This window comes from Perissodus microlepis, chromosome 22 (assembly GCF_051167445.1).
Source record: "Perissodus microlepis isolate ML-2025 ecotype Zambia chromosome 22, ASM5116744v1, whole genome shotgun sequence".
Lineage (NCBI taxonomy): Eukaryota > Metazoa > Chordata > Actinopteri > Cichliformes > Cichlidae > Perissodus > Perissodus microlepis.
In genome coordinates this window covers 1429977-1456804 of record NC_140481.1, presented here as the reverse complement: position 1 = coordinate 1456804, position 26828 = coordinate 1429977, and the positions used below count along the sequence as shown (strand labels likewise).

The 26828-nt window shown below is 46.3% G+C and overlaps 1 protein-coding gene across 1 annotated transcript in view; it reads right to left on the bottom strand.

Annotated features, from left to right (window-relative positions):
• LOC146362372 (retinoic acid receptor beta-like) overlaps nt 1-26828 on the bottom strand; it is a 255828-nt gene that overhangs the window by 166618 nt on the left and 62382 nt on the right. The window contains exon 2 of the mRNA XM_084919459.1: nt 3043-3130. The gene's annotated coding sequence lies outside the window, so the exon portion shown is untranslated. The remainder of the gene's footprint in view (nt 1-3042; nt 3131-26828) is intronic.

The following is a 26828-nucleotide window of genomic DNA, read 5'->3' as shown; positions in this document are numbered from 1 at the left end:
TTTTTGATACTCGTTACTCAAAACGTTTGCGTATCGAGTTTTTTGTTAATTTGTTAAGTGATTCTGTTCATTGTTTCCTTCTTAAAATGTATTATAACTGTCTTCGTTTTGCTTATTACTGTTTATCAAGAGATCTCCATTTTTAACTTTACAGTCCTACAAAATTTAGGTTATATTTTAGGACTGAGTGTCTGTGTACCTCTGTCTGTTTGTTAGTGTTTTGTTTGGATGTACTGAGTTGTTCTTCTGTTCTTAGCTTTGTTACTCTCTTTAGTTAATTCCCTTTGTGGGTCCATTCTGTTTCTCCTTCTGTACCACCTTTTTCTCTATGTCCACCTGTTTTCTCCTCGTGTCAACTTCATCATATCCCCCTGTTCTGTTCTGTGCCACTTCCTCATTTTCTCAATTTTCCAAGTGTACAGCTCACCTGTTAGAATCCCAGTTTAGCCAAATCACCAGTTTAGAATCACTGGTTATTGCACAAACTTGATCAACATTGAAAACATTATTTTTCCGTTAAGCTTCTGCCTTCCTGCATTGTATTCCATGTTTATTAAAATTTTACATGGCATCCAAACGTTTTTGGAATTGGGTTCTACTTATCCTGTGTCGACATGGCATTTCCTTGCAGCTCTTAATAGGAAAACATATCATAGGTAAACATTGTGGTGAAAATGTTTCTAAGGACTATATGCAGTTTTTTTTTTAGAAAAGGTAAGCTGAGTCATCTGTTCTTTGGGGTTTTATCAGTTTTTCTTGTATGAATTAGTTTATATTATTAGTATTATTTACCTAATTATCCAAATAACATTCACTCATCAATATGTTAAAGTCTTGTTGATGCTTTTGAGAAGTCGTCAAGATACTTGGTTTTTCATTTAGACTCAAAAGCTAAAAATGGTGTGTCAAACCAGGACATGAGGCAGGGTAAACTGGATTACACATGTTCACAGACAGTCTCCTGTACTTCGAGGGAAGGATTCTAACATTGTTGGCAACTCTTTACAGGTTGGTGTTATTCACACAGCAGTCACTGGCTATTGCAGAGGCATCCTGCAACTTCTTAACAGTCTCCTTCAAGACAACTTTCTTCCTTCATTGTGGGAAGAAAGAAGGGGTAAAACACTGCAAGAATAATTCATGAGGTTTAATTTTAGAAGTATAACTCATACTGCTATATGCTGTGGATAGAAACCACAGAGCCACCGAGCACAAGCTGAATAAAAATAGCATTAAAAACAGCGAGATGGTGCATAGAGAATTGACAGTTTGATTGAACCGCTCTCATGCACCCTGCAGTACATTCAGTAAGCAGTGCTCAATCTTTTGTTTACTTTCCTATAAAAACTAACAGTGTTAGTCTAGATATATAAGGAGAATAGTAAGAATTCATTTCATTTTGATTATGCAGAAAATGCATGAAGATATGCACAAATCTGAACATTTAATTTAGTATATTCACAAAAACCGGAGCTTCTCGTTTATTGCAGATACCACTGCACCCCATTAAATGTTGTATCCTTGTTAGTGAGATGCACACCATGCAGTACAGATCATTTTAATTTAAGTGAGATTAGTTTTAGTTTTAATTAATAGGGGTTTTTTTTGTATTACCAGATTTATTTTTCTGCTCTTGCTCTTGACGAAGGCGGTCGCACTTTTCTCCTCCTCCTCCTCTCCCTTAGCTTCCCTGCTTAGCCTCTTATGTCCTTGTCTAGTCTCGTGTTTTTTGTATTACTTTTCCCTGGAACATTCTCTCACAGTCTGTTCTCTAAAACCTAAAAGAGGAATTATGGATTGGATCAACTGGTCCCTAAATGCAATTGACACCCCTTTCTCAACGAGAAGTTTGGGCTTGGGTGAGCCTGAGTGCTGAAGATATCTACCTATTCGGAACCATGGTAACAGGGTTCTGGCTGATCGGAGCTGGCTTGGCCCTGACTTATCGAAGAATTAAGAACGCGGAACCGGCTGTTCAAACCTCCACAAGGCTGGGATTGAAACCATGGGAAGAGGCGTGAGTTTCTCAAAATGGGCTCATTGAGCGCAGCACGGATAAGATCTTGGAGAGGCTACGGCTGCTGTGAATACTCAGAATAAGACCTGAGTGCAGACTGGATACACCTTGGAGGGGCTCACTCGGAATAACATCTCTGAGCGCAAATTGGATCACATCTTGGGGAGGCTCACTGTGGTCGTGAGTTCTCAGAATCTGCTCTTTGAGCACAAGAATGACAACATCACCAAGCGCAAGGTTGATAACATCATGGAGAAGCTCACGGGTCTCCAACGGGAGATTGAGAGACCAGTGTTGGACTGTTAGAACTGCTTTGAAATTCATATGAGTTGTTCGCACTAAAGTAAAAAGCACCATCACTTCATGTGAATACCCTCTCGGCGCCAGCTGCGGTCTCAAGGCTGGAGCCGAACAACAACACCCTGATAACGACTGTGTTTAGACTGTTCCTTCCCATTCCATGCAAGGCCACCTGGGTTGGCTGGAAGACTGTTTACTTAGCCTGGCAGGGCAAAGGACACTGTCTCAGCTGAACTCTGGACACGCACACACATACATATACACTGATATGCACTCACTCATCCCCCCTCCCTTTCCAAACGCCTTCGATGCTTGTTCCCTCCTGGGAACACAGCGGGTCTGGGCCCGCGCTGGAATGGTAGCGCTGGGCAGGATGGCTGCTGTGTTTGCTTCGGATCACTCCTCACCCCCCACCCGACCCTGCGGCTTGTCACATGCTCCATAATGTTGTGCTGTGGACATTTATGTGCTTTCTGTGCAGAGGAGTTTTTTTGTTTCCTGTTCTCATGCTGTCCTCCCAGGAGCACAGCATGAGTAGAGGTCTCTTCTTTTCCTCTTGTACTTTCCCATTGTAGTGTATATTTCAGTGGGTTTTTTTTCTGTAACGGGGGGGGGTCCTATTTCACTGCAGGGCAACCTGCACGTGGCGAATAAAGCCTTGATTGATTGATTGATTGATTGATTATCTTCTCTATTTTGAATGTAAATTTATAAAATGTACTTACTTGTAATGTCTCCTACAGGGACAGCTCCATTCATGAATTTCCTCTGTGGTCTTCCTCACTCCTGCCTGGCAGCTCCATATTCAACATCCTGTGTCATCAGAAAAGAGGCAAATACTTGTTCACAGCACTGTAACTCTACATTTTTGTTTCTTTATCTGACAACCACAAAATGTAAAGGGCAGAAATCTTGATAACCTTACATAGCAACACACTCCAGCTGTGGCCAAGTGTTTGCTCAAAAGGGGTTGTTTGATTGTTTTCTCCGTATTTACCATCAATACAGTTCATTCTGTATGTAATTACTAATAGGTTATATTCTATAGAAATCTTTTTTTCTTTCTTTGCCTCTGACACATTCATTCACCAACCAAAATCACTGAATTTAGGTGTTCCAGTCACTTCCACGGCCACAGGAATCATAATTCAAGCACACAGGCATGCAGACTGCTTCTATAAACATTTGCTGTCAGGAGCTCAGTGAATTCCAGTGGTACAGTGAGAGGAATAGTGATAGTCCTGTGAATATGCCTTGCTACTAAATACTTCACAGTTAACTGTCAGTGGTATCAAAAGAAAGTAGTGATTGGGAACAAAACCAACTCAGCCACAAAGTGTTAGGCCACTTGAAATCACAGAGCAGGGTCAGCTGGTGCGTAGGGCAGTTTGCCAACTTTCTACAGACAGGATCACTACAGACCTCCAAATGTTATGTGGCCTTTAGATTAGCTCAAGAACAGTGCATAGAAGGCCACCACAGGACTCTAGAGCAGTGAACATGTGTTCTCTGGAGTGACACTTCACTGACAAATCCAATGGACAAGTTTGGGTGTGGACAGCAGTACTAGTCTGACTTACACTGTGCCAAGTGTAAAGTTTGATGGAGGGGGGGGTTATGGTGGGGGGCTGTATGACTGAACTCATAAACAACAATTCTTTTTTTATAGATATGTGGTCCTCAGAGGACAACCACCACAAACATGTGCTTTATAGATATGATGCTGAATATTAAACAGAAATTGTGTTTAAATTGGGATCAACATTTTACATTTTTTAGGGTCCCCATGCTTCCAAGACCACCCTTCAGATACCAATTTTCAGGTATCTGAAAATTGTAATTAAGTTCAATTTAAGTACAATATCTGTATTTTCTATTCCTTACATTTTTAAAACAGGCTCACTGCATTTTGGTTTGACATATTTTGGGAGAGTTAATATGTCATTGCTGCCAGCCTTCAAACGTGAAGCCGATTTGAGCCTAAACAGTAACACATGAAAGGTTTGTGTAATAATCACCAGTGGGTGTCACATGAAAAGAGATGACGTGTGCCAAGTCAGGGGTTAAAAGTGGTTTCTGCCACAGCACTGGAACTACTGCGGGTGTCTGTAAGTGCGGTTACGGTAATTCAGGATCTAGCTGGTGTTACTGAAGAGGCGCGAGCATAAAGGAAGTGACATTTTTTTAAATGGCACCTAATTTTAAATGGAACACAAAATGTTTGTGTGCAGTTTGTCTCACAGTGTGTTGCAGCTAAAGGTTCGGCTGCTGTATTTTACAGGGAGAGAAGAAAGAGAGCCAACTTCACTCAGAGATGGAGAAAGATAAGAAAGACAGGAGAGGAAGAAGAGAGCTTAGATTTGGTGCACAGGGGCTGTGGTTTCATGGACAGTTAGGTCACATCTAGTGTTGCAGAGATTCATATGATTTTTAGCTGATGATGCTGAGATCCATTGATTGAATTCCACATTCATACCAACTTTATACCATTTAGAAAACAGACAGTATAAACAGTGTACTGTCAGTATAGAGCAGTGGTTCCAAACTTTTTTTGCTGGGCCCCCCTTTGTTTTACAAGAAAAATGTTTGCCCCCCCCCCCCCCCCCCCCCCCCCCACAAACACATCCTCCAACCACACACACCCATATTTTGCTCCATTGCGGTTTATTTCACACCTCAAACATTTAGTAAACAATTAAGCAAATACAAGTAATCTGCAATAAATTACAGGTAGTAATAAAATAATAAAACTCTTTTACGCTACGTCCACACCTACACGGGTATTTTTGAACACGCAGCTGTTTCGTCCACACGTAAACGGCGTTTCGAATCACCGAAAACTGAGATTTTTTAAAACTCCTTTTTTGCGTTTACGTGTGGACGAGGAATACAGAGTTCGTCAGGCAACGTCAAAGGTATGTGCCTTTTTTCACGTCACGCTGTGCGCCACGTTATTGTTTACATGAGATGAATTGCAGAATGGCAGATAGAGACAAAATACTGTTAATCTGACTGTCTGCAGGTTTTACACGCAGTTACTGTCCCTCCATTTAGAAAGGCAGAGGCTGTCAGGTAGTGATCAGCTGATCACGGGGTCGGGTTTAAAAGAGAGACACCACCCACTTGTTCAGACATCGTTCTCTTCATGTCAGGAGCTCCGAATCCTTGCCGACATCAGTCTCCGCCTGCTTCAGCAACTGTGAGTGTTTTCCCTCTTGACTCTGTTTCTCATCCCGGCTCCGCTCGCTCTCCGTCTGTAACGTCGGTTCCGAAGCTGCGCTTCGTGCACTGATCGTTACTAGAGTAACTGCGTGCCTGTTCCAACCCATCGCTAGCCTTCGCCGTGTTTGGGTCTAGCCAGCACGCCACACGGGCACGCCGAATTACTGTGTGTAATTCGCCCGATCGTGACGGGATGTCTGAGCCGCTTATAGGCCCAGCGGAATTCGAACAGCTGAAAGCCGAAGTACTATATCTTCGCGGTGTGGTAGATCGGATGAGCACAAAAATGGAATCTCTCACCGAAACTGTCCTCCAACTTTCCACTTCCGTCACCTCGCTGCAACGTCAGCCAACGCCGGTGAGCGCGGAGCCCCGGATCGGACTACCAGATAAGTGGAACGGAGTTGATGGCCGGCCTGATGGTTTGCTCACCACTTTAGACATGCTGTTTGAATGTCAGCCCACTAAATACGCCACCGCCCGTGCAAAAGTTGCAATGTTAACCTCTCTCTTGTCTGGCCAGGCTCAGGAATGGGCCGCGGCTCTCTACAACAATAAATCCGCAGCTTGCAATGACTATGCCCTGTTTGTAGAGGAATTAAAAAAGACGTTTGTTCCCCCGAGCAGTGAAGTGGAAGTGGAGTCACAGCTGCTCCATTTACGCCAGGGCAATCGACCCGTCTGTCACTTTGCTTCACAATTCTGTACCCTGGCCGCTAAGCTAAAGTGGGGAGATGCTTCTCTACGCTCCATTTTCTTGGAGGGACTGGCTGATTACATCCGAGATGAGATGACTGGTCGTGAGGCCCCCAAAACTCTGGATGAGGCTGTGGACCTCACCCTGAAGATCGACCAACGAGTGATGTCGCGGCCTCGCCACACCCCTCGGGCTTTCAAACCCTTCCAGCCTCAGAGGGCCACGTCTTCGCAGTCTCCTTCCCCCTCCGAAGCAGCAGCTGCTAGCCCAAGCAGTACATCCAGCGAGGAACCCATGCAGCTGGGTAGACTGTCTAAAGAGGAGAGAGAGAGACGCTGGCGTGAGGGTCTCTGCGCCTACTGTGGATCTGCTCGACACTGTTGTCCCCAGTGCCTGCTACGTCAGGGAAACGAAGAACGCCAGGTAGACTGCGGGGGAGTCCCACCTGGCCCATCACACTCCTCTGACCCCTCTCGTTTTCTGTTACCAGTAATATTTCACCTGAAACACCAACAGTTCTCATCTGAAGCTCTCCTGGATACCGGAGCAGCTGAGAACTTCATCGACCAAAAACTAGCCTCTCGACTTCGCATTCCGTTGACTCCTGTTGATCGATTTCTCCCAGTGACCTCAGTAGATGGGAGACCCCTCCAACCCTACCCGATCTGGTTCCAGACCCGTCCGGTTCGCATGTCTATCGGGGATCATCAGGAGGAGATCCGGTTTCTAGTAGTCTCGGCCACTTCTTCTCCTCTCATCCTAGGATACCCCTGGTTCCATCAACATGAACCCCATATCTCCTGGTCTTCCTGCCAGATCCTGGATTGGGGTCCCCAGTGTCCACGCCGCTGCCTTCTCCCTCGGACCGAAATGAACTCCAAGTCAGAAGAGGCCTCTCCTCCAGAGCCCATTGATCTGGATAAGATCCCTCCGGCTTACCACGGCCTATCTGAGGTCTTCAGTAAGAGGCGGGCCTCCACTCTACCTCCTCACTGTTCCTTTGACATGGCCATTGAGCTCCTCCTGGGAGTGGTCCCCCCTCGTGGTCGCCTGTTCTCTCTGTCTCCTGAAGAGACTAAGGCCATGGAGGAGTACGTTGCTGAGGCTCTCCAACAGGGCTTCATTCGCCCTTCCACCTCTCCTGCTGCTGCTGGATTCTTCTTCGTCAAGAAGAAAGATGGCGGGCTCCGCCCCTGTATAGATTATCGGGGCCTGAATAAAGTCACTATCAAGAACCGCCATCCTCTTCCTCTGCTATCCACTGCCCTCGACTCCTTCTCCCAGGCCTGCATCTTCACCAAACTGGACCTACGCAGCACCTACAATTTGGTGCGCATCAGGGAAGGGGACGAATGGAAGACGGCCTTCATCACCCCTAACGGGCACTGGGAGTACCTGGTGATGCCCTTCGGTCTCTGTAACAGCCCTGCCGTCTTCCAACATCTGATCAACAATGTCTTGCGGGATATGCTAGGCCGGTGGGTGTTTGCTTATCTAGACGACATCTTGATCTACTCCCGCACTGAAGTGGACCATATTCGCCATGTGAGGGCCGTGCAGAACAGGCTGCTCGAGTACCAGCTGTTCTGCAAACTGGAGAAGTGTGCTTTCCATCAGCGGTCCACCACCTTCCTAGGCTTCACCATCTCCTCCGATGGCCTGACCATGGACCCGCAAAAGGTCCAAGCCGTGACCCAGTGGCCTCAGCCCTCCCCTGGAGGACTCCATCCGGGACGCCCTGGCCGCCGAACCACCTCCGCCTGACACCCCTGCAGGGAGGCTCTATGTGCCATCCCGGTGCCGTCAGGAGGCCTTGCTCTGGGCTCACTCCTCCACGCTCTCTGGTCACCCGGGGCCCAACAGGACCCTTCAACTCCTCCGTCGTGCCTTCTGGTGGCCCTCCATGACTCGGGACATCCGTGAATTTGTTTCCGCCTGTGACATCTGTGCTCAGGCCAAGTCCTCAACTCAGCCTTCTGCTGGCGACCTTCGCCCTCTCCCTGTGCCCGGACGTCCCTGGTCCCATGTCGGCCTTGACTTTGTTACCGGCCTCCCGTCCGTGGACGGCCTTGACACCATCCTCACCGTTGTGGACCGGTTTTCGAAGGCGGTGCACCTGGTCGCGCTGGCTGGCCTCCCTTCCGCCAAACGGACAGCCGAGCTCTTCTTGGACCATGTCGTCCGGCTGCACGGGTTCCCCAAGGACATAGTCTCCGACAGGGGGCCCCAGTTCACTGCCAGATTTTGTAAAGCCTTTTGCCACCTGATTGGGGCCTCTCCCAGCCTCTCGTCTGGCTATCACCCTCAGACCAACGGGCAGGTTGAACGGACCAATCAACAGCTGGGGCGCTTTTTGAGGTGCTTCATCTCTGCCCAACAGTCGCTTTGGCCTCGTTACCTGCTGTGGGCTGAGCTGTCTCATAACCTTCACGTCTCTTCTGCCACTGGTCTCTCGCCCTTTGAAGTCTGCCATCCTCCTATCTTCAGCCATCAGGAGGTGGAGATTGACGTCCCTGCTGCTGAACGGATGATCCGCCGCTGTCGTCAGGCCTGGATCAAGGCACGGGCTGCCATTTCCCGAGCCAACGCTCTGTACACCGAGCAGCATCGTCGCCGCCACCGCCCAGGTCGTCCTTTTCAGCCGGGAGATCGCGTCTGGCTCTCCACAAGGCACCTGAGGCTCCGCACCGAGTCCAAGAAGCTCGCTCCCAGGTTCATTGGCCCGTACAAGATCACTTCCCAGCTCAACCCCGTAACTTATCGTCTCCGGCTTCCGTCCGCCATGAAGGTCCATCCTGTTGTCCACGTCTCGCAGCTTAAGCGGCGCGTTACTTCCTCGCTGGCGCCTCCCTCCCCGGTCCCGCCCCCGCCCAGGTTCGTCGATGGGGGTCCTGTCTATGCTGTCCGGCGGATCTTGGACTCCCGTCCCCGGGGTCGGGGGGTCCAGTGTTTGGTGGACTGGGCTGGTTACGGTCCTGAGGAGCGCTCCTGGGTGCTGTCCCGCTTCATCTTGGATCCCTCCCTCATCTCGGATTTCCGTCGCAGCCGTCCTGGACCGTCAGGTGCCGGTCTTCGGGGGGGGGGGGTCCTGTCAGGTAGTGATCAGCTGATCACGGGGTCGGTTTAAAAGAGAGACACGACCCACTTGTTCGCCGCTCAGATATCGTTCTCTTCATGTCAGGAGCTCCGAATCCTTGCCGACGTCAGTCTCCGCCTGCTTCAGCAACTGTGAGTGTTTTCCCTCTTGACGCTGTTTCTCATCCCGGCTCCGCTCGCTCTCCGTCTGTAACGTCGGTTCCGAAGCTGCGCTTCGTGCACTGATCGTTACTAGAGTAACTGCGTGCCTGTTCCAACCCATCGCTAGCCTTCGCCGCGTTTGGGTCTAGCCAGCACGCCACACGGGCACGCCGAATTACTGTGTGTAATTCGCCCGATCGTGACAGAGGCGTCACGGTGTGATTATTTTACATGTAGTCGTTTTTTTTCCTGTGGAATAATATTCAACATTGCTATCAATAAATTTTTCAAAAAATGCCTCTCTGTGCAAAATAGGTTCAAAAACATAAACAGCTGTGGGATACTGTTTGTCCGTTATTTGAACCGGGGTAACAAATCGTAGCAGGATCAGCCTGATGTTATTTGTATCCCACTGTAACTTTACTGTACAAGAGCTAACATCTCCAAAATGTCATGAGTAGTTATTTATTACAAGAAGTGTGTCACAGTCCGGCGAGGGCAGACTGTATGTGTTGACAAAAGGACCCAAAACGCTGACTCCAAAAACTGAACGTGGCGTGGATTTAACAAAAAACAAGCCATTTATTGAGGCTAGCAAAAAGGGTACAAACAAAAGAGCATTGGTGAAACTAAACAATAACCTAAACTGGGTGAACTAAAACTAAACATGAAAAAACCTTAACCATGGTGAACTGACATAGATACCTGAAGTTGTGACATGGATGAGCAGACGACCTGACAAAGAATGACTGAAAGCACACGGACTTAAATACACACAGGAGGATAATGAGGGAAGTGGGAACACATGGAGAAACAGCTGACACACATGAACATAACGACATCACAAGGAGAGAGTAACACTAAAAACATTGAACATAGGAACACAGGACCCCTTCAAAATAAAACAGGAAATATAATGAGACGCAGACATGACAACATAAGACACACAGACATGAAACACACGAAGGGCAAAGGAGACTTCACAGGGGTTGAAAACACAAGGGGGAACTAATAAGCTTAAACATACACTATAAACATCAAAAGAACTAAAACTCAAAACACTGGGTCATAAGACCCAGGATCGTGACAAAGTGTTTGTGAACTAAAAATCAAGAATGTGGGATCCTGTTTGTCCGTGATTTGGAGAGCCCAGCGCTGCTCCCGACGAAGGGAAAACCAATTCTGCAGGGGAGACCTACCTCGGCACTTGTGCAGGTGAAGCCAAAGGGAAGATATGCTTCACCATATTTTCTAGTCTTTGGCTTAGAATGAAGTTGGTTTGGAAACATATTCAGCGATGCTTCATCTCCTGCTTTGTGTTTGTGTGGGCGCCCCGTGCTAGCAGTAGGGATGGGTATTGATATGATTTTCACGATTCCGATTCCATTTTCGATTCTGTTTAACGATTCGATTCTTTATGGATTCTCTTATCGATTCTTTTTAAAAAAGGAGAACACTAAGTTTGATTAGAACTTTGTTTTATATCTTCTTTGAACAAGATAGACATTTAGGAGTAACATGGCCTTACAAACCCAACAGTGAGATCTTAAGAGATCCACAGCCTACGGCTCTTCAATGGGGTGTCACAGGGTCCCCAGGAAAAAAAATTGTAAATGTAAAATAATAAAATAAATATTCTTCTGTAGCAATAACAAAGTATAACATAAATTATTCTGTAGCAATTACACAAGAATATCCAGTAATGTCCCTGCCTACAATTAAACACATTCACTTACCGAAAATCGGGGGCATCTGCTGTGGCAAATGGGTGCAAACCTTTTACCACAAACTTAGTCACAGGTTTTGTAATAAGGCAGATCGCGCTAACATAATATGCACTGTTAGTTGATTATTTACCTGCCGCATTAATGGGAGAGGACGTGCAAACGTTACCGCTGCTGCTGGGTTGAGATTCACGAGTCCGGAGCGGAATTAAAAACATGACATTCATTTAAGCATATCGTGTGTTTTGTGAGCAAATGCTTTTGCATATTCGTAGTGTTTCCTCCCTTAAATGAAATATCCACTTTGCAAGTATTGCAAGTTGCCCTGTTGTCATCCGTTCTCGTAAAGTACTATGCCAGCAAATCAAATGAAAGTAGTTATATGTAGTGTGTGAATGGTAGAGTGAATGAATAGTGGAATTGTAAAGCACTTTGGGTGCCCAGAAAAGCGCTATATAAATGCAATCCATTATTATTATTATTATTATTATTATTATTATATTAATATAGCAGAAGATTCTGTTAGCTTTGCACAAAAAACAAACATCCTCCAAACATCGTCTACTTTTTACTCTCTTATTAACGGTACATTTCAGAATCTCAATATTTTTTTCTTTTTACTTCAGTAAAGAAGTTGAAACAGTACTTCAACTTTTACTGGGGTATTTTTAACAGTAGTATTTATACTTGTACTTAAGTACAGAATGTCTGCACTTTTGCCAACTCTGGTCAGAGACATATAACTAAAGCCATACTGAGTCGGACGTCACACAGACTAATAATTTCTGGATCGGGTGGTGAGGAACCACGGCATCCTGATAACAGGTGGGCTACTGAAACAAGGAATACATGGCCAAGCAGTGATACTATGGACTTGATGCAGTGCTACTATGCCAGCAAATCCAATGAAAGTAGTTATATGTAATGTTTCTGGTTGGATGAGTAGCCAATATCCACACTAAAAAAGAAGCATTTACTTGGTTAGTGCAGTAACATCAATAGAATAAATCTACCATCAAAGCTGGAGATCCAGAGGCTACAGCACATTGGGAATAACGGTGAACAGTATAGATATGATGAGCAAACCCTGGAAGAAGGGAGGAGTGAAGTTTGGTTTTTTTTGCCTGTCCCATTTGGTTCTGTAGCCGTGAGAATTGTTGTCTGAAGACCAACAAGGAGACCCAATGGATTTACTTTGCCAAATGGATCATCACAGCCTTGCCGTATTGGTCCATTTGATCGACCTTTGTTGTTATTATTTATTTTATTTTATTTTCAGTTGTTACAGACGGGACAGATATGACTGAGGGATAGGAAAGGGAGAAAGAAAGATGAAGGAAAAGAAAAACAGAGGGGAAGAGGGACAGAGAGGAAGGACACTTAAAAAGAGAAAGAAGAGAAAAAAATCTCCTGGATCACCTGTTGAGAGAAAAAGAAGAGAAAACAAGCAAAAAAAAACAGAGCAACATACTAAACACAACACCATCACGTTAATCTAGCTAAGTGTAAACAGCAGTAAATACTAAATACTGAATGTTGTTGTGTAGCAAGCAGGACCGACAGCGCACAATGTGCTTGGAAATAGCAGCCAATAAAGGTGTAGTTTATGTCTATGAACAGTGAACACCCGTGTGCACACCTGTGTGGATCAGCACGCTCGTATTCAAAAGGTTTCCCCATGTAATGGTCTGCTAGAGGATGTAGAGAGCCATAGCCCCGTCCCCCAGGGCATGAAGCAGGTGATGATATCTGTCTACCGTACCTTGATGACAATTTGGTCCACAGTAAATCTTTTGAGGACCATGTTGAGCATGTAAGAGCTGTGCTAAAAAGGTATCAGAAACATGGGGTCAAACTTACTGCTAAGAAATGTGAACTGTTCAAGCCTAAGGTCAGGTTTTTGGGTAGAGTGGTGTCAAAAGATGGCCATAGTATGGATCCAGCAGAGGTCGCCTCCGTGATGTCACTTAAAGAGAAACACCCCAGTACAGTGGGGGAAGTGAGACAGATTTTGGGCTTCCTATCTTATTATAGAGCCTATATACAGGACTTTTCACGTATCGCCAAACCTTTGTATGAACTGCTAGCAGTCCAAACAAATGCTAAAAGTAGCCCACAAGACTTAAAAACACAGAACAAGAGAAGAAAGGAGAAAAACAAACAGGCTAAAGGACAGTTGCCTTCATCAGCCCCTGTGAAATGGACAGAGTCACACCATCAGGTTTTGTCTTACTTAGTCAATAAACTGGCCAGTCCTCCGATCCTAGGCTACCCTGACCTAAACCAACCATTTGTGCTTCATACTGATGCTTCCCAAGCAGGGTTAGGAGCAGTGCTCTACCAGCGCAGTAATGGCAAGTTAAGCGTTATAGCTTATGGATCTAGAACGTTAACGCCGCCAGAAAAAAATTATCATATGCATGCTGGCAAACTAGAGTTTTTAGCTCTCAAATGGGCTGTCTGTGAGCGCTTCAGAGATTATTTGCTGCATGCGCCATCTTTTGTGGTTTATACAGATAATAATCCACTCACCTATGTGTTAACGACAGCAAAGTTGAATGCATCAGGTCAGCGTTGGGTGGCTCAGCTCACAGATTTCAACTTTACGATAAAATACAGGCCAGGAAAAACAAATGCAGATGCAGATTTTTTATCCAGGATGCCCCTCGATTTTGAGGACTATATGAACTGCTGTACACAGACTGTTAGCCAGGACGTGGTTGCAGCCTCACAGCAGGGCATATTAGTGCAGTAAACAGAAGCTCTGATGTTTAACGCTGTCTCCTTCCACACCCTTCAGCATCAAACACGAGCAGAGGAACTGCTGGACATGATTCAGCCAATACCGAGAGAGGAAATCTGTGCAGCACAGCGGCAAGACCCCGTGATAGGTAAAATGTACGAGTCTGTAGTGCAAAACAAAAGGCCCACCACACGGGGAATTAAAACTGAGAGCACTGAGTTTAAAGCATTGGCTAGAGAGTGGAGCAAACTAAAAATCAGAGAGGATGGAACTATGTTCAGAGAGACTCGACACAAAAAACAACTAGTTCTCCCCTCAGTTTACCACCCACTAGTACTCTATGAACTACACCAACAGATGGGTCACTTGGGATCAGAAAGGACCCTAAATTTAATTAGGGATCGTTTCTTCTGGCCTAAGATGCAAAGAGACATTGAACACTTTGTCAGTAATGTTTGTGAGTGTCTCAAACAGAGGAAGCCAAACAGGCAGGCACGGGCACCTATGTTGAGCATAGAGACCACTCATCCATTTCAGTTGGTTTCAGTTGACTTTTTGCACCTAGAGCAATGCAAGGGGGGGTGTGAATACATACTTGTAGTTATGGACCACTACACCCGCTTCGCTCAGGCCTACGCAACTACAAATAAGTCAGCTAAGACTGTAGCAGAAAAACTATTCAATGATTATTGTCTCAGGTTTGGTTTTCCAGAAAAATTACACCACGATTTGGGGCGAAAGTTTGAGAATAGACTATTGCACCATTTAAAAGAACTGGCTGGTGTTAAAGGGTCACACACTACTCCTTATCACCCACAAGGAAATGGGCAGACCGAAAGATTCAACAGGACCCTGCTCTCTATGTTAAGAACTCTAACAGAGGAACAGAAAAGAGACTGGAAAAGCCACCTCCATAAAGTTGTACATGCCTACAATTGTACTGTTAATGAGGCCACTGGCTACCCTCCTTTTCTCCTAATGTTTGGTAGGTCACCACGGTTACCGGTTGACCTTCTCTTTGGCATTGAGCAGGAGGACAGTTCAGGCTCCTACCAGGACTATGTGGACAGATGGAGAAGGAGAAGGGCTGAAGCTTACACTGTAGCCTCCAAAAATGCAGCTAAGTCAGCTGACCGAGGTAAAAGGCAGTACAACAAAAGTGTGCATGGTCCACCACTTCAAATAGGGAGTCGTGTCCTTGTTAGAAATGTTGTGGACAGGGGTGGTCCAGGTAAAATCCGCTCCTATTGGGAAGACAACATCTACATCATTAAAAGACAAAAGGGGGAGGACAGTCCTGTGTTTGAGTTAGAGCCAGAGAATGGTAAAGGCAGGACAAGGATTTTGCACAGGAATATGTTGTTGCCTTGCGATTTTCTTCCGCTCCCAGCAGATAAGGAGGCAACTGTAACTAGTACTAAAACACGGAAAAGACATTATAACAAACGGAAACAAACATGCATGACTCCGACACAAGTGGGGAGTGAGGAGGAGGAGGACACAGATGAGTTTTCTGATGCGGTTTTCACCTGGCCTTATCCTGAGCCTCAGTGTTCACCTACATTGGACCCCACAGCGGCAGAGTTTATGCCACTAAGGGACGGGGGTGAGCCAGATGAGTTTCCTCACATGTTAGGAGATGGCCAGGGGGACCCCAGCCAAACTGATGAGGAGAAGATGGACAATATGGAACCAGAGGATGTGGCTATTGTGGGTGCAGGGGAGGTGGACAGCAGCTCTGATGTCAAAGAGGCTTTGGAAACAGACCAGCCAAGTCCATACCCAAAGAGAGAAAGGAGGAGACCACAGACTTTGACCTATAGTAAACTTGGACAACCAAGTCTTGAAGAAAGAATAGTGGCCACCAAATGTGTGAATATTCAAGGTTACTGGCGACCTTGGTAAAAGAGGAAGATATAATGTTTACACTTTGTACCCCTATTTCAGATTGTAACAAATGTACCTATGTTGATTGAAATATCGTGACACATGGATTGCAGGCCGAACATGTGTATGAGTAAAGGGAAGATGCTTAGTGTTCAGATGAGATGTGGACAAAGTTAATGCCCTTACAGGAGAGTACAAATAGCATGGTAATTTGATAGATTGAATGTTGGACTAAAAAAAAAAAGCTAAACTGATTATATCAGGAGTATACACAACTACAGTGCACGGTAGTTTGGGTAACTTAAAAAAAAAAAAGGGTGTAATGTAACCTGGTTTGTTCATTGGTTCAAAGGTACCCCACACTTCTTTTTTGTTTGCTTGTTTGTTCTCTGTTTGTTTCATTTGAACTGTTATTCTGCCAGAGTACTCATATTTACAAGATGGCATTGAACGCCCCATTGGTGTGTCAGGAAAACTCTTTTGTACGTATGTTCCTTGAAGGGGATGGGAGTCGTTCTTTTTCCACCGCAGCGAAGGGCTAGGAGTTGGAGAGAAGCTGCTGTATGTTTTTGTTATTGATCTGATTGTGAAATAAAGCATATGCAGTGAGAAAGCAACTCCCGGAGTCATCCCTGCCTTAAAGCTGCAACACAGGCATGGAGGAGATCCAGCCTCCAGACATCCAGAGGCCCCAGAGTGCGAGAGCCCAAGGAGGACCACTGGAGGGGCATCCGTGCCACCCTCCTGGGAAGAGCTGAGGAGAGCCCCAGATGAGGGGTCACCCAGTAGCCACGGAGCAGAAGCCAGAGGGGGCTGGACAGGCATGTCCGCCGGCTCTGCTGGCAGCCAGCTGTGCCAGAGTGAACCGAGCCGCAGGCCCAGAGGCCGGAGGGCCCCCCTTTGCCCCGGAAGAGGCCTGACTGAGCATCAGGCGCCAGGCCCCTCCAAGTAGCCACCAGGAGTGAGCTGGTACATACCTGAGCGCCCAGCCCTGGACACCAAGAACCACCAAAGCACCGACCCCTGAGGGCATCAGTTACCGGCAGGGAGTGTGGTGAGGGGAGATAGGCCTCCATACTTTGGAGGGCCTGAGAGTTCCCAGAGAGGTGGAGTGCTATTAAACTTAATAATTCTCTAGCCCTGCAATTCTGCATCACCATGTATCTGCTGAGCTGATAATGAAGACTGTGGTCAAACTCGTGCAGACCAGCTAAGACAGGACAGAACAACCTCAAGTATGCCACAAGGGTACAACGCCAGTAAACTATCAGCCGACTACCCTGCCTCTCTACAACATGTAGGGTCCTTTAGGGCATCACAGCAACCAACACAAGCATCCACACAAGGACAGGTCAGAAAGGCTTTGAAAATAAAACCAAAGGGTCAAAGCACCAGGTCCTGGTTGATAGAACAGGACACCAGGACTCTGAGACCAGACAGACCAACCTTAGCACCACCTGGATTGGCTACAAGAAAGCCGATGACTCACACATGGATACTGGAGTGCTTGGCACTGTACAAGACTAACAGTATCCTGATAACATTAAACAGGAACCCTGTAGGACTGTGAAAGACAACAATGGAGACAACTGGAAGACAATGGCAGAAGTCACTATCAGCTGCTTATCATACCAAAGCAATGCATTGTGCCCACTGGTGCTCTGCATAGCCTCAATCCCCTAAGCCAGCTCATAAAAACAGCTATGAATGTAGCTTCAGGAGCAGAGTGATCATGAGCCACCTGCTGTAGATGGATGAGGTCAAGCTGTATATCAGGAGTGAGCGAGACACACTCTCACTGATCTAACTCCACAGGATCTATTACAGGAGTATTAGAATGTCGTCTAACCTGGATGAGTGTGGCTGAATGGTTGCAAAAAGAAGGAAGGTGATGTTGTCTGAAGGAAGCAAGCAACGACTTGTAGCTTTCCACAAGTACTTATTTAATTTGAAAGATCAAAAATAAAAGCGCCAGCTTTAGCACACATTATTAGAGAGGACACTAGTCCACGTACACACCGCGTTTGGAGGTGGGAACATCATGGTGTTATGCTGTTTTTACGGCACTCGCATGCTTCATATAATTGAAGGAAGGATGAATGGAAGAATATACCGCGACAATCTTGATAAAAATCTGCTGCTATTCACCAGTATGATGCTAGAATGGCCCAGCCAATCATCTGACCTGACTCCAACTGAAAATCTATAGGAAGAGCTAAAGATCAGAGTTCATAGAAGTGGCCCACAGAACCTTCAGGGTTTGAAGACTGTGTGGAAGAATGAGCAATGCATGCAACTAGTTTCTCCACTTGAAGCTTTCATCACCAACAAAGGCTTTTGAATGAAGTATTAAATGAATTTATTGTCTGCTCAACACTTCAATAGTGTTCAATACTCAGCTGTACAACAGCCTGTTTCAGTTGTTTTCAATAAATTGCATTCTCAAAAAAATATTTCACGCCCATTTCTTCTGGTTTCATGCTGAAGCTCTACTTGGAACCTTGTTAAGATCCAACCATGCAAAATATGATTTTGTTGACATTTTTTAAATGGTCTTAAACCTTTGATCAGGACTGTGAAAATAAAGCTGAAGTGGCACAGGATGAACTCAACGGTGCAATGGATCATCATTCTCAATTTTGTCCAAGCAGTGAGCACATGCAGTTCTGCTGCTTGAACCCAGTTAGTCATAATCCATGCAGTCTTTCATTTGGCGGGGCGAGCGGTTGGCGTATTGTGATATGGAAATAAGAGGAGCTGATCAAAGCTCCCCTTCCCTGGATGAGCTCCTCATTTGTCTCTCCAAGGACTTCCAGCCTGCCAGCCAGTACAGCTCCTAATACAGATGTCTCAGTGCTCATGGCCAACCACCCACCATCATTAAAATTTCATACTGACACACAGACAGATTCCTGCGTGCACTACAGACTCCACTGTATCCACCTGCGTGACTCCTTCTCACCTGCCCTGCTGTAACTGGCTTAATAGACTTGTGTGAGGAGAGATCCATGTGTGTTCAATGTTTTCAATGTGATCATTAAAGATCAGCAAGTTATATTACAATCATTTCCTCTAGCTCTTCAGCCATCCATATTTGCCAGGAAAATGGGAAATAAGTTTAGCATTTCTTTTAGAAAAATAGTTTTTTTATCCAAACGAGCTTGAAAGTCACCTTTATTCTTTAACAAATCCTGAACTCTTTAAGGCAAATGTTTTTGTCATTTATTCTAGTAGTCTTCAGGAACAGTTGTCCAGGCTTTTCAGAGGACAATCCAAAGCTTTTCTGATCCATTGAGTTTGATGCATTTTGTTCTGTTCTCTGTCAAATTGACCCCTATTTCAATGACCTTGAGGTGTGGGGTATGGTGAGGCCAATCCATGACTGACTGTTCCATTGTGTGGACATGCTTTTATCATCTTGTTGGTACAAAAATGTAATTTTAAGCATGACGTTTTTATATATTTAACTAAAGAAATGCAAACAAATGATCGGTTCTACAAGAGGCTTTTGCTAAGAAAGTGCATATGGACATAATCTATACAATGTATTCTTTGCCACATTTTCTGTTATGCGGAGACACGATAGCTGAACCAGGTAGATGCAATGTTTGAGTGATTTGTAGGTCAAATGGCTTAACAAGCAAAGAAAAAAGGTTTGTCTGAAAATGGTCAGATACAAGGAAAGGATTGAAAATGAATGGAAGTGCAGCCAATATTCAAAGAAACCCTTTGAAAGGCCTTTAGAGAACCAATGAAACTATTACTCAACATAACAAAACAAAAACAAGAACATCTGGATCCTTATAAGCAAAACACTGAGGAAAACCTTTGCAGGAGACCAGACGCTTTTCATTCCATGCTCCTTAGAGTACGATGACCTGGATGACTGAGAACCTACATGGACATATTCCTGTATCTCCTGTACTTCCCAACCTCTTTCAGCAGTACTTTACTGCACTTCCTCATTTCATCTCAATACACACACACACACACACACACACACACACGCACACACGCACACACTACAAACTAGGGCAACGGTCAATCATTACATTACGCAGGTTATTTTTCCTCATTCATTATATTGATTAGATTTATGCATAATTAACTACTAGCAGAATCACACATAGATATATTCTATTATAGCACTCTATTACTTGAACCATAAAAGGGCTGATATGAAGTATTTTATTCCACTTCTGAGTAGAATCGGGGGATCTCGTTCTCCTTGACAATAAGATAAGGTCTTCTTTATTTTACTGATTTAGAATGTTTGTGAATTCTTTATAAACATGCTACACACTTTAGCTTTAAATAAACTGTCAAATAATGAAAATCATAGTTGTTTATTAGTAACATAGTAGCAGCTTAAAAGTCAGTAATAAATATAAGAGGATCTCAGCAGTAGGGCTGGGCCATTTCATACCGTTCACAGTAATACCGGTACTGTCATGATCCTGGGTCGTTGACCCAGCGTTTTGTGTTTCTTTTTGGGTTCATCTTGTGTTTGGTGTTTATTCTGATTCTGTATTAATTCTTTGGGTTGGTTGTCGTGTTATTATCCCTACCTGTGTCTCCCCTCTGTGCTCCGTTCAGGTCCCTGCGTTTTGTTGTAAAACAGTCTGTGTGTTTCCGGTTTTACTTTGTAGGTCTGCTTCTCATCATGTCCATTAGTGTCAGCTGTGTCCACCCCTGCATGTCATCTCCTCATTACCTAGTGTGTATTTATAGTGTGTGTTGGCTTCTGTTCATCGTCGGATCGTCTGTGTTTCTCGGTGTAACTACGTCTCTCTGCATTCTCCGCTCCCCGTTTCATGCTTAGGTTTGTCATTTAGTTTTCCCAGTCTAGGGTTTTTCAGTCATTCGTCTTTTCTCCCTGCTTGTTCAGTCGCTCCACTTCTGTAAATAAATCATCACTCTCATCACCAGTCAACTGCCTGCATTTTGGGTCCTTTTCCTCCTACACCACACGGCTCACCCCGCCAGCCGTGACAGTACGATCCGACCATACTATGGACCCCGCAGGCTCCGCCCGTGAGGAGGATATTCTCCGCGTACAGTGTCTGATGAGCCGAATAACCCGCGCCACGGACCCACGGACAATTTCTGTTGGACTAAACGCTATTAGGGCGATCGTCGAAGGAAATCCTTACCTTCGTGAGCTTTCCTGCTATGGAGACTTCATCGGAGAATTAAGCCGAGGCCAGGAGGCGTGGCGGGCTCGGGAGCAGTCAGAGCGCATCGATTCCCGGAAGGCCTCGCTGCAGTCGCAGCCGATGGAGATCTCCTCCGGACAGTCGCTGCAGCAGTAGACGGAGCTCTCCGCAACGCAGCAGCAGACATTACCGCGGAGAGCTGTTTCCGTGCCGGTGCCAAGGAATTCTTCAGCCTCCGCGTCCCGCTCTGACCACTACACACCTGCCTTTTTCCTCGCGGCTATGTGGTCAGAAGATGAGGAGCCAGCTTCCTTTTCCCCATCATCACTAGCCTCCTCTGTCATCTTCTCCGCCTCCTCCTCCCATATGCGCCGCCAGCGCTCCTCTCCTCAGCTGGACTCTGAGATTTCGACACAGCCAGCTGTGGTGAGTGGTAAAGACTTTTTTTCTGCTTTCTCCAAACCGCAAAGCGTTACACCAGAGACTGAATCAAAAGTTTCTATGGACTCAGGATCAGATATCACTGTCTCAGTTAATGCTGAAGCGGCAAAATTAAAGACTGTGGTTTCGGAGACCATTTTTTCCAGTCCCAGGGATTTAAGGGGCTCTCTTCATGCACCCTCTGAATCCAGGGATGCTTTAAAACGTACGGTTAATACTAACTCCAGGATTGGATATGCTAGCCCTGTTTTTCAAGGGACTGAGACCCCCTCCGGGGCCTCCCCAGAAGCTGAGCCACCTTCCTCAGCTGATTCTGGACCCCTGGAGGTCAAGGAGCCAGGGCAGTTCGTTCAGGAGCAATCGCCTTTCCCACTGTTAGCACAGCCGTTAGCTCAGTCCCCAGCATCTGCTGCTCACTTGCCCTTAGCTCAGTTACCAGCTCAGGTTGCAGGTCAGCTATTAGCTCCACCACCTGTTCAGCCATCACCTTCACCTACTCCTCCTGTACAGCAAACTATGTCAGTTCAACCCATAAAGGACAGTTCAACAACTTCTTACTCTAAGCAGAGAGACAAACCCAATAACAATGGAAACATTCCTCAAGAGCTGGCCAGTTCTGAGACTGAGATGCACTCCAGGGCCTCCCCAGAGGCTGGGTTTCAGCCCCCAGCTGACTCTGGACCCCTGGAGGTTAAGAAGCCAGCTGAGGACTGCACCGGACTGTCGCTGCCTGAGCTGAGTCACTGCTCAGTGCAGCTGCAGTCTGCTTTGTGTTTGCCAGAGGCCCGTGTGCCTGCTGGTTCTGTTGCGTCCCTGCCAGAGGCCCGTGTGCCTGCTGGTTCTGTTGCGTCCCTACCAGAGGCCCGTGTGCCTGCTGGTTCTGTTGCGTCCCTGCCAGAGGCCCGTGTGCCTGCTGGTTCTGTTGCGTCCCTGCCAGAGGCCCGTGTGCCTGCTGGTTCTGTTCTGTCTCTGCCAGAGGTCTTTGCACCTGCTGGTTCTGTCCTGTGTGTGCCAGGGGCTCCGGTGCCCACTGGTTTTGAGACTGTTTTCGCTGGGGGGGCCCGAGGAGCCCGTCCAGCTTCCTGCCTCGTCAGCTGGAGGGCCCGAGGAGCCCGTCCAGCCCCAAGACTCGTCAGCTGGAGGTTCAGGAGGACCTAGCCAGCTTCCTGCCTCGTCAGCTGGAGGGCCTGAGGAGCCCATCCAGCTTCCTGCCTCGTCAGCTGGAGGGCCCGAGGGGCCCGTCCAGCCGCCTGCTGCAGCCTCATCATCCTCGCCTGCTGCAGCCTCATCATCCTCGCCTGCGGCAGCCTCATCATCCTCGCCTGCTGCAGCCTCCGAGTCTTCATCCTCGCCCGGTTCAGCTCCGGCTTCATCCTCGTCCGGTCCGACCTCCGCTTCAGCTGCTTCACCCTCGTCTGGTGCAGCCTTCGTGTCTTCACCCACGCCAGCTGCAGCCTTCGTGTCTTCACCCACGCCGTCACCTGGTCCAGCTTCAGCTTCAGCTGCCTCACCCTCGTCTGGTCCAGCTTCAGCTTCTGCTGCCTCATCCTCGTCTGGTCCAGCTTCAGCTTCAGCTGCCTCATCCTCGTGTGGTCCAGCCTCCACCTCGCCTGGTGCTGTGGGGGCCACGCAGCCTTCAGGTCCCCAACTGCTGCCTCAACGTCACTCGTTCATCTGCCAGGCCGCTTGTTGGGCATCGTCGCCACTGTGGATGGCCCCCTGAACGCCGCCACTGCCTTCCGCGTGGCCGGCTTACGGACTTGCGTTGCCGCTGCTGTGTGCACAGTCGGCCCCCAGAACGGTTTCATTCTGGGCTCCTGTGCTGGAGACCTCCGGGCTGGCCACCAGAACTGAGTGCCCTGTTAGGCTGTCAGCCCTCGGGCCGGCCCCCTGACCTGTGTTTTGGACTCTGTTTCTCAAGCCCCAGTCTGTGTTTTGTGACCATTTTGCTTGGGTTTCTGGGGCTTCCGTTTTGGGCCTGGTCCGGACCCTCCGTCCTGGTCCCCCCGCCGCCCTCCCGGGTCTGGTGGTGTTTTGTTTTGGGGCTGTCAGGGGCCAGCCCTTGAGGGGGGGGTACTGTCATGATCCTGGGTCGTTGACCCAGCGTTTTGTGTTTCTTTTTGGGTTCATCTTGTGTTTGGTGTTTATTCTGATTCTGTATTAATTCTTTGGGTTGGTTGTCGTGTTATTATCCCTACCTGTGTCTCCCCTCTGTGCTCCGTTCAGGTCCCTGCGTTTTGTTGTAAAACAGTCTGTGTGTTTCCGGTTTTACTTTGTAGGTCTGCTTCTCATCATGTCCATTAGTGTCAGCTGTGTCCACCCCTGCATGTCATCTCCTCATTACCTAGTGTGTATTTATAGTGTGTGTTGGCTTCTGTTCATCGTCGGATCGTCTGTGTTTCTCGGTGTAACTACGTCTCTCTGCATTCTCCGCTCCCCGTTTCATGCTTAGGTTTGTCATTTAGTTTTCCCAGTCTAGGGTTTTTCAGTCATTCGTCTTTTCTCCCTGCTTGTTCAGTCGCTCCACTTCTGTAAATAAATCATCACTCTCATCACCAGTCAACTGCCTGCATTTTGGGTCCTTTTCCTCTTACACCACACGGCTCACCCCGCCAGCCGTGACAGGTATAATGTTGGGCAACGATAAGAAAATGAAATATGGCGATAGAATATGGGTAGAACACGCATGCGCAGACATTTGTTTTCATACGCACATGGCGGAAAAGCATGGCGGCGACGGAGAACAAGAAGGGCGAAAGCGGATCGTTGAAATAAACGGATGAACCTGAACTGGTTTGTAAAAATGCTGCAACTTCAGTGGTGGAACTGGTTTAGCTTTCGCCCGTCAGATACACAACAAAGCACTATTTTTGGTAGAGCATGCTAGCGGGCCGTCGTTATTACCGTGTTTTTTTTTGGAAAATACGGCACACTTAAAATCAATCCTTTGATTTTTCTGAAAGTCGACAGAGCCCCTTATAATCCCGTGTGCCTTATGTATGAACTCTGGTTGTGTTTACTGACCTCGAAACGATTTTATGTACACGGCGCTCGAAAATCTGTCAAATATTTTAGTGCAACTTTGCTAAGCTACGAAGCCGCACTGCTTGATGGATTGTCGGAGCATTACGGCTATCGTAGGCAGGAGCCTCGCGGAGTGATACGTACTGTGCTTCAACATAATATTACCGTGTTGTGTGTGTATAAGCTCTTTTTAAGTTTTGTGGATATTATACATGGTTATGCTGAGGATATGTCGGCCAGTTTCCACTGGAAATGCCTTTTGGTTAAACTGTCAGCGAGGAATTTGCATTTGCACTGTTAAATTTTTATATAACTTTAACGCACATAAAAAACAGCTGCTTGTTTAAGTGAAAATACATTAATGGGTTTTTTTGCACTAATAAAGTTGTGGAGTTGTAAAGTATTTTGTCTAGTGTCAGTTATATCGTCAGTTATATCGTTATCGCAAATTTTCAAATGTATATCGTGATAAATATTGTTGGTCATATCGCCCTGCTCTACTCTGCATTTTCAGATGCTGCTCATAAATCAGCAGCATCTGAAAAGGCTGCTCTTCCTCAGCCTTGATGCCTTCACCCCCCACCCCCCTTCAAAAGCCCGAATCAAAACCAAAAAAAACCTCCTGCTTTGATTAACAGTTAATGGAGAAGTTAAGACGCATGACAACTCACTGCTCCACGCAGTGATACCAGGATGAAAATGCATCAAGACATTTATTCCATCTTCTTCCCTATTGTTATTCAGTCATAGCAGGAATGAGCAGGTGGTGCCTTCTGTCCTTTTGTCATTCAGCTGCAGTGCCAGGATCGAGGGGAAAGGGAGTGTCAAAGCTAAATTGGTGACATCTTCTGAAATGATACACCCTGTCAAACCAACAGCTGGAAACAACAGATTTTTTGTAAAGCGGGAAGGTTGACACATTTGAATGTTGTAGCTGTTAAACTGCTAATTTATTTCTTTACAGTTTTCTCTGGTTTATATAGAGAGGGAGTTCGGGGTAGCACTTTTGTTTGGTTTGGTTTTGTTTCAGGGTTTAGACAGCATGTGGTTGAATAGATTGCCTTGGCTCACCCTAGAGTTTATGCTTTTAGTTTTTGGTGTTACTGGAGCAGCAGTAAACCTCACCTTGGGTTCTGAATTTGCGACTTGTCTTCTTGTTTTGGGGACAGCGAGGAGCCACTTTTTAACCCTTATGTTGTGCTCCCATACCCTTAGACCCCGGTATAACAGCTAGCTTAAGCTTACAAATATAAAGAATATTAAATACAGTTTTGAAATTATAATTTCATTTATTAATAACAATAAAAATTATTAATTAAATCATGAATTTGCTTTAAATCACTTTCTTTGGAAATTCAGTTTAGTAGCCACGCGCAGGCCTGACTACTGCCACTACGCTGAATCAATAAATCACTTAATGGAACCTGTCTGACAAAGTGAAGCAGGCTAAAAGATTTTAGAAAGCAACAGAGAAACTCAAGAACAGATGAGAAACAAAGTCAGTGGCATCTATCAGTGTGGAAAGTGTTATAAAGCCTTTTCTAAGTCTTTGTGACTCCAGCAAACCCAAGTGAGACCATTGTATACAAATAGAGAAAACCTGAAGGCAGTGGTGAACCTTCCCAGCAGTGGCTGGACTACTAAAATTAGTAGTGGGATGATAATTCTCTGCTTCACTGCTTCAGGACCTGAACAACTTATTGCAATTGATGGAATCATGAACTCTACTCTCTACCAAAAAATCCTGAAAGACTCTATCCATCAGTTTTCATCCTGAAGCCCAAGTGCACTTGGTTATCAGGACAATGGTCCAAATCACACCAGTAAGTTCTCCTCTTGATGGCTGGACTTAAATCTGGTTGAGATGTTTTGGTGTAACTTTCAACAAGCTTGCTTAAAAACCCTCCAGTGTAGCTCAATGAAAACAAAGAAGAGTGAGCCTAAATAATAATAATGTGTATGTGTTAGTCCCCGTAGGGAAATTACTCCTCTGCATTTAACCAGAGGAGTAATTAATCAGGCCCCATCTTATCTTAATGACCTTGTAGTACCATATCACCCTATTAGAGCACTTCGCTCTCGCTCTGCAGGCCTACTTGTTGTTCCTAGAGTATTTAAAAGTAGAATGGGAGGCAGAGCCTTCAGTTTTCAGGCCCCTCTTCTGTGGAACCAGCTTCCAGTTTGGATTCGGGAGACAGACACTATCTCTACTTTCAAGATTAGGCTTCAAACTTTCCTTTTTGCTAAAGCATATAGTTAGGGCTGGACCAGGTGACCCTGAATCCTCCCTTAGTTATGCTGCAATAGACGTAGGCTGCCGGGGATTCCCATGATGCATTGAGTTTTTCCTTTCCAGTCACCTTTCTCACTCACTATGTGT